Raw genomic sequence first — 8,016 nt, 5'->3', positions numbered from 1 at the left:
GTTTGGTTCAATCTGCAGACTCTGCAGTTCTTTCTCTGCATGTGGATCTCCTTTTCCATCATGAGTCTTTTGTAGCTGTCTTCTAATCAGTCCATCAAAGTTAGTCGTCACACATTCGATGTGTCTGTAATTGTGTACAAAGTTCCCCTGGTTCTGCTCTTCTCACTCAACATCAGTTGTATAAGTCTCTCCAAGTTATACTGAAGTCCATCTGCTCCTCATTTCTTTTTTTTTTTTTTGGTGGGTTTTTGTTTTTGTTTTTGTTTTTTGCTTTTTGAAGGGGGGAAGGTAGGGCAATTGGGGTTAAGTGACTTGCCCAAGGTCACACAGCTAGTTTTTGTGTTGCATCTGAGGCCGGATTTGAACTCAGGTCCTCCTGACTCCAGGACTGGTGCTGTATTCACTGTGCCACCTAGCCGCCTCTGCTCCTCATTTCTTATAGCACAATAGTATTCCATTACACTCATATACCACAACTCGTTTAGCCATTCCCCAATTGATAGGCATCCCCTTGATTTCCAATTCTTTGCCACCATATTTTTGTACATATGAGTCCTTTTCCCACTTCTATGATTTCTCTGGGATACAGCCCTAGGAGTGGTATTGCTGGGTCAAAGGTCACTTTTTATAGCCCTTAGGGCATAGTTCCAGATTGCTCTCCTGAATGGTTGGATCAGTTCACAACTCCACCAACAATGCATTAGTGTTCCAATTTTTCCACATCCTCTCTAGCTTTTATCATTTTCCTGTTTTGTCATCTCAGCCAATCTGACTGGTGAGATATGGTACCTCAGAGTTGTTTTGATTTGCATTTCTCTAGTCAATAGTGCTTTAGAGCATTTTTCATATGCTTATAGATATCTTTAATTTCTTCCTCTGAAAACTCTGTTCATATCCTTTGACCATTTATCAGTTGGAGAATGACTTGTATTCTTATAGATTTGACTCAATTCTCTCCTACTTACCTTTTTATGCTGCTCGAGTCTTTATTTGAAGATGAAATTTTCTGTTCAGCTCTCGTCTTTTCACCAGGAAAGTTTGTATTCATTGAATATACATCTTTTCCCCTGAAAGATTATGTTCAATTTTGCCAGGTAGCTGATTCTCGGTTATAATCGAAGCTCTTTTGCCTTCTGGAATACCATATTCCAAGCCTTCCGATCCTTTAGGTCCTTAGAGCTTGCTAAGTCCTGTGTAATTCTTTCTGTGGCTCCTTGATATTTGAATTCTCTCTGGTTGCTTACAACACTTTCTCCTTGAACTGATAGTTCTATAATTTAGCTACAATATTCCTCAGAATTTTCATTCTGGGATCTCTTTCAGGAGGTGATCGGTGGATTCTTTCAAAGAATATTTTGCCCTCTGGTTCTAGGATACTAGTGAGATTTTCCTTGACAATTTCTTGAAAGATGCTGTCCAGGCTCTTTTTTTGGTCATGGCTTTCAGATAGTCCAATTGATGAGGTACAGGCTCTGAGAGCCTCTGGAACCCCCGTTGAACTCTGATTAAATTGTCCCATTTGATGAGGCATTTGCATGAGGCCATAAGGCTTACATTGTGGCTGGGCCCAGACCTCTGTTACAAGCCTAGCCCTCCACTGTCCATCTACTTCCCACCCTTCAGCCTATCAAAATATCAATCCACCCTTAAACTGGCCTAGCCCACCATTGTCTGGAGTCTCCAGGTAGCTTCCTGCAACTTCCCACCCTTAATCACTCATTTACCTCATTAACACCTCCTGAAGACCCTCCCCAGACTCCTCCTCTAGACCACCCCTAGATTCCTCCCACAACTTTCTGTATATAAGAACCCATCTCAATGTGGTGAGAGCGCCATAGAATTTTCTAGCACAGACTTACTTCTGTGTCCAATACAAGTGAACTTTTAATAAACTTTACTTTTCTTTGACTGAGTAGAATTGATTAGGCAGGACCTGGTGTGTTGGTATTTTGGGGTCTCCAGAGCAACCCTAACCCTCTTTATGCGTGACCTCTTCACTTCTTAAGTTATTTTTCCTGCATCTATTTTCCAGGTCAGTTGTTTTTTTTTCAATGAGGTAGTTTGCATTTTCTTCTGTTTTTTCATTTTTTACTTTCTTTGACTGATTCTTGGTGTCTCATAGTCATTAGCTTATACTTTGCCCAATTCTAATTTTTAAGGAATTATTTTCTTCAGTTAGTGTTTGTACCTCCTTTTTTTCACACATGGCCAGTTCTACTTTTAAAGGGGTTGTTTTCTTCAGTGGATTTTTCCCCCCAATTTGGCCAATTCTATTTTTTAAGGAGCTGTTTTCTTCAATTTTTGTGCTTCTTTTTCTAAGCTGTTGACTCTTTTTTCATAAATCTCTTACATAACTCTCATTTATTTTCCCAGTTTTTCTTCTGCCTCTCTTACTTGATTTTAAAAATTCTCTGAGCTCTTTCAAGGGGACTTTTGAGGCTTGAGACAATTCAAATTCACCTTTGAGGCTTTGCATGTAGGCATTTTGATACTGTTGTCCCTTTCTGAGTTTGTGTTTTGATCTCTTCCCTGTTGCCACAATAAGTTTCTATGATCAGGGCTCTTTTTGGTTTTCTGCTCATTTTAAAAAGTTGAGCTCTGTGCCTGAGGTATGGGGGAGGGGGAGGAACTTTTAAGCTTCTTGCACTAGGGGCCAGGAGCCTGGTCACTAGCTATCTGTGCGGGGGTCTCTGGGGTTAATGGCTTGCTTACTGCACTGGGGTGCCTCAGCCTAGTCACACCTGTTATTGCCTGGGTTCTGGGGCTTGCTGTGCCACTGGCCTTCTGAGCCATAACTTTGGGGCCTTGACTGCTGATCTGTGCTGTATCTGATTTAAGAGCTTCTCCTGGCTTGCCTGGATACCATCTGCACTGAGCCATGCTCTTTTACCCATGTGAGACAGACCTTTCCTGAAGCTTCTAAGTTATCTTGGCCTGGAAGATTGTTTTGCTTTGTCTTTTTATGGATTCTGTTGCTCCATAACTGAATTGGGGTTAAGTAACTTGCTCAAAGTTACATGGCCAGTTATTTCTCGGTGTGGTGCTAAGTATCTGAGCCCGGATTTGAACCCCAGGTCATCCCAACACTGGGGCTCGTGCTCTTACTTGCTGAGTCACCTGGCCGCCCCTAAGCAACTGGGGTTAAGTAACTTGCTCAAGGTTACATGGCCAGGTGTTTCTGGGTGGGTGCTAAGTGTCAGAGCCTGGATTCGATCCCAGGTCGTCCTGACACTGGAGCCAGTGCTCTGATTCGCTGTGCTACCTGGCTGCCCCTCCATAATTCTTTCACATGCTTTGATTTAACTTTGTTTCTGAGGGAAACTGGGGAGAGCTCAGGTAACTTCCTGGCTTCTCTTCTCCTTCTTGGCTCCACCTATGTGATACACACTTAACTCAACTTGATTAAAGACAATCTTCCAGCCTCTTTCCTTTTGGCATGTGCAAAGTAAGGAGAAGACCAGTTGACAGAATTATGAAATACTTCAATGTTCTTACTTTCTAACTAACTTGTTTAATAAGTGCATTGATGGCTGATTCTCATCCTTCATTCTGCTTACTCAAAACCTAGAATTAACTACTCCTTAATCTTTTTCAAGAGATCCCTCTCCCTGTTACATATCATCCCTCCTCAATTATCTGTACAAATAAGAGACCAGGAGAGGATGGATCAGCAGCTGAACCAGGCAAACTTGAAACACAAGAGCTAACACAGAACAACTCTGCCTTGACTTTTCTTATTCTGCCTTGTGCACGCAGGCTGACACAAAAAGAGAATGAAAAAAGCATTCATTAACAACTTGTTATTTGCAAAGTGACCTGGATAAGCAACACCAGGCTAATCAGATTTAATTTTTAAATTTAATTTAAATGTCAATAGACGTTTTCTTAATTTGTCTCCAATGTTCTTTTATTCACAATGTTTATACTTTATTACCTGTTTGGAAGACATGGCAAAATGTGCTTTATGAGTAGAACTCCCAAGAGACGCTGTCCAATGAGAGAGCTGCTTTAGTTAGTCTCCTTTTAGAACACCTAAACGGTCTGTGATTCATAGCAGTGCCACTCTTGTCACTCAGGCTCCTGGTTTGGGTTATGGCTCAATGGCACCTGGCTGAGAGACAGCTGGTCCATCAACCCTTCCACCAATACCAAGGCAACATGGTGGAAACAGATCCTTTCCCCTCCCAATCCCACTCAGCCTGCCTATACCCTCCTGCCTATCATTTTTTTTTTTGAACCTACAAACCTACCTTCAATGTTCACTTGAGTTTTGCTGGGATAAAAATGTTGAGGGGAAGGAAAAGACCACATTGCATGATTTGTCCCCCTTTTTTCTCATTCAGGGAATGCCCTGAATAGAATCTGCTTTTTGTTTGGAAAACACGCTGATCTAAGAAGACACCAGCATCCGAGTCACCTACAAATACTTCTCTGAGGCAAAAAAAAAAAAAAAAAAGTCAGGCTTTTGTATTTTTAATGCTGGATAGAGAGATATGGATAGACAGCTTTAGGTATGATTCTTCAGGAGCAAGCCTGGCTTCCCTCACTCCTTCAGAGCACAACTGGGTTAAGGACACTTTAAGGGTCCCAAGAATCATCTCATTTCCTTTACTTGCCTTGGAATGAAATTAAAATGCAGGCTGAAATGCCTAGAAACCAAATTCTTTTTTTTTTTTTAAAAACCAAATTCTTCTGAACGTGCTTCAATCAAGCTGATTTAAAAACCTTGTTAGAATTGAAAACTCACTTATCAAACTTTTCTCAGTATGAGAATAGTTGAAGGGAATAGAAATATATATATGTGTGTGTGTTTGTGTGTGTATAGATACATATATACATATATGTCTATATAGGAGGGTATATGGGCATATGAATATATATGTGAATGTGTGTATGTATGTGTACAGATATATATAGAGGGCACAGAACCAATTGAATAGGAAGGGATGATACTTAAAAGGTGAAATTAAGAGGTGAGAGGAATATAATGAGAGGAGATGGGGAGAGACAGAATGGGGTAAACTATCTTATATAGAAGAGGCAAGGGAAAATGGTTACAATGGAGGGGAAGAACAAGAAGGCAAAAGGGAATGGGTTAACCTTATTCTCATTGAATTTGGCTTAGGGCGAGAATGACATGCACACTAAATAGGGTATGTCACCCTACAGGAGAGTAGGGGGGAAGGGGATGAGAGGGGGGATGATGGAAGGGAGGGCAGGCTGGGGGGGAGGGAAGTTGGAAGCACCCACTTTTGAAAAGGGACAGGATCAAAATAGAGAATAGAACAAGTGGGAGGTGGGATAGGAGGGAGGGAAATATAGTCAGTCTTTTACAATATATCCACTATGAAATGTTTTACATAGCTACACATGTATAACATATACTGAATTGCTTATCTTCCCAGTAAGGGTGGGTGACAAGAGAGGAAGGGAATGAATCTGGAATTCAAAGTTTTAAAATCAAATGTTTAAAATATGTGTGTATATACTATTATTACTATTATTTTACATGTAACTGGAAAATAATACATACAGGCACTGGGGCATAGAGATCCACCGTGCCCTACTGGAAAGTTGGAGGGGGTATGGGAGAAGATATGGGAGAGAACATATTGGAGGAGGGGATATCCAGTGGGATTGCTATTTTGGGGTGTTGGGTAGGGGAAAAATGGGGAGAAAATCTGCAACTCAAAATCTTGCAGAAATGAATGATGTAAACTAGAAGTTAATAAAACATTTGATTAAAAACAACAACAAAAAAGAATTGAAAACTCTTCTCTTTTATTTGGCATTTTAGTATAATTCACAGTAGCTTATTCCAGCAACACACAAGGATTTTTAACATGCCATAAAGACTTGATTTCTCAGCACCAATATTGGCACAAGGAAGAGGTACGATTAAGGCTTTCCATTAGAACAACCTTAAAACTCTAAAGACCTCAGATCATTTCTGAAAGGTTCACATCCGACAAGGCTTCTTTTCCCTTGGGCAGGAAACACAGGAAATTAGGTAAATTAGTGGGTTCAGCAGAATGATTTACTGTCCTGAGGACAAGACTCACTAATGGTTTGACAGTCTTTCTACCAATGTAATGAAGGTGTTCTGGATCGCTTTCTTGCAGTATCTAGTGTTTAATTTACAGATCTGAAATATCATTTAGAACTTAGATGTACTAGAAGTGTATTACAATCTGCAACCATAATTAATTCTATGCAGTATATGGCAAATCATGCCCAATTAAACATCACACTTGCTTGTGAGTAAGATTAGAATGTAAATTCTTCAAGGAGAAGATCAGTTTTGTTCTGGTCCTTGAATCCCCAGCGCTTGGCACAGAAAATTGATAACTGATTGACCTTGAATTTAAAGGTAGAAAATATACTTGCTTCTTAAGAATGATGTTGGGGGTCGGCCAGGTGGCTCAGCGAGTAAGAGCACTGGCCCCAGAGTCGGGATGACCCGGGATCGAATCCAGGCTCAGATACTCAGCACCACACCCAGAAACACCTGGCCGTGTAACTTTGAGCAAGTTACTGTAATGGGAATGCAAATTTGGAAGATCTTCCCTGCCCCTAGGCTAAAATGCACCTGAAGCCTGGGGAGGGAGGCTTGTTTTTCAGTAGATACTTCTTGATTGGCCAGTGAGTCAATAAGGTTGTTACATTCTCTGAGCCAGGAGAAGGCTATAAAATCCCTGATGTGTAGCTTTGTTTTAGGGACTCACTTTGAGAAGTGTTCTGTGATTTGATCTGAATTCTGGGAAGCCGTTGTTGAGAGTCCCCCGGCTTTGAAAAACCCAGATGTTGACTGGGTATGGATGTAATGGTTGGACAGTTTGGAAAGCTGTCTACTTGATCTGTTAATGTCTTGATAATTCTGTCTGTATATTTTGAAGTTTGGGGTGCTGACCTTTTTCCCCTGAACAAAGTAAACGATATATGTCTGACTGATTAAAGTAAGCTTGTTAACCCATTTTGAGTTGCTTTCCTTTAACAAAGCAGATCCAAGAACCTGTATGGGCAGCAAACCCTGAGGACGCGCTTGGGGTGCTTGCTGCTACAGTTACTTAACCCCAAGTGCTTAAAAAAAAATAATGATGTTGGAAAGGCTTTCCCTTGTATTACGAAGAACCAACAGGAGTTCTGACCTTCTCTGGGTGCCATGGGCCCGTTAGCCACAGTCTGGGGAAGTATCTGGCCTCCTCAGAATTCTGTTTTTAAATGTATAGAATAAAAAATAGATTGCAAAAGTGATCAATCACGGTAAAAGACAATTACCAAAATATAAATCAACAACAACAGGTAAGTTCACGAGTACCAGGTTAAGAATCTCTGCTTTAGAGTTTGCTCTCAGGGCTCTGGCTAAGTGCGCCTCTCTCATCTCTCTCCCTCAAGTCCTTGACCTCCCCTACGGCCTCCAGGGAGCCTTCTTGCTCAGCTCCATGTCCACCTCAGGAAGGGTAACAAGCCAGGGCAGAGGTGAGATGCTGTACAAATTGGTGGTGATGGGCAGCTCTAGTGTGGGAAAGAGTGGGCTGACCATCCAGCTAGTGAAGAACTGCTTTGTTCCCAGCTATGACCCCACCACATAAGACTCCTACCGCACCCAGATAGCGGTGGATGGTGAGGCCTGCCAGCTGGACATCTTGGACACCCGGGGCAACGAGATGCACCAGATCCAGCGCCAGAAGTTCATGCACTGCGGGGAGGGCTTCCTCTGCGTCTACGCGGTAGACGACATCAAGTCCTTCATGGATGTGAACATCTTTCACGATCAGCTGCACAGCCAAGGACACAGACCGCGTTCCCTTCGTCCTCGTGGCCAATAAGACCAACCTGACCGATGGCCTGGTGACCCTGATGCTGGGCCAGGAAGCGGCCAAGAGTTTCAAGACCCCGTTTGTGGAGGCCTCAGCCAAGACCTAGAAGGGCGTAGAACACGCCTTCGAGATGCTGGTCTGAGAGATCTGGCAGTCCCATGTGGAGGTGGGCAAATACCTCCCTGATCCTGAGCCG

At 42.2% G+C, this 8,016-nt stretch overlaps 1 pseudogene; it reads left to right on the top strand.

The window, feature by feature from the left end:
• Positions 1-7,415: 7,415 nt before the first annotated feature.
• Positions 7,416-8,010, top strand: LOC138161630 (GTPase NRas pseudogene; annotated as a pseudogene).
• Positions 8,011-8,016: the final 6 nt, after the last annotated feature.

This window comes from Petaurus breviceps, unplaced genomic scaffold (genome assembly GCF_028583685.1).
Source record: "Petaurus breviceps papuanus isolate PSGF00001 unplaced genomic scaffold, PetGlider_PUasm1.0 185, whole genome shotgun sequence".
In the NCBI taxonomy this organism is placed as follows: domain Eukaryota; kingdom Metazoa; phylum Chordata; class Mammalia; order Diprotodontia; family Petauridae; genus Petaurus; species Petaurus breviceps.
Note: the sequence above shows the minus strand (reverse complement) of the source record. Positions and strands in the feature narration are given on the sequence as shown.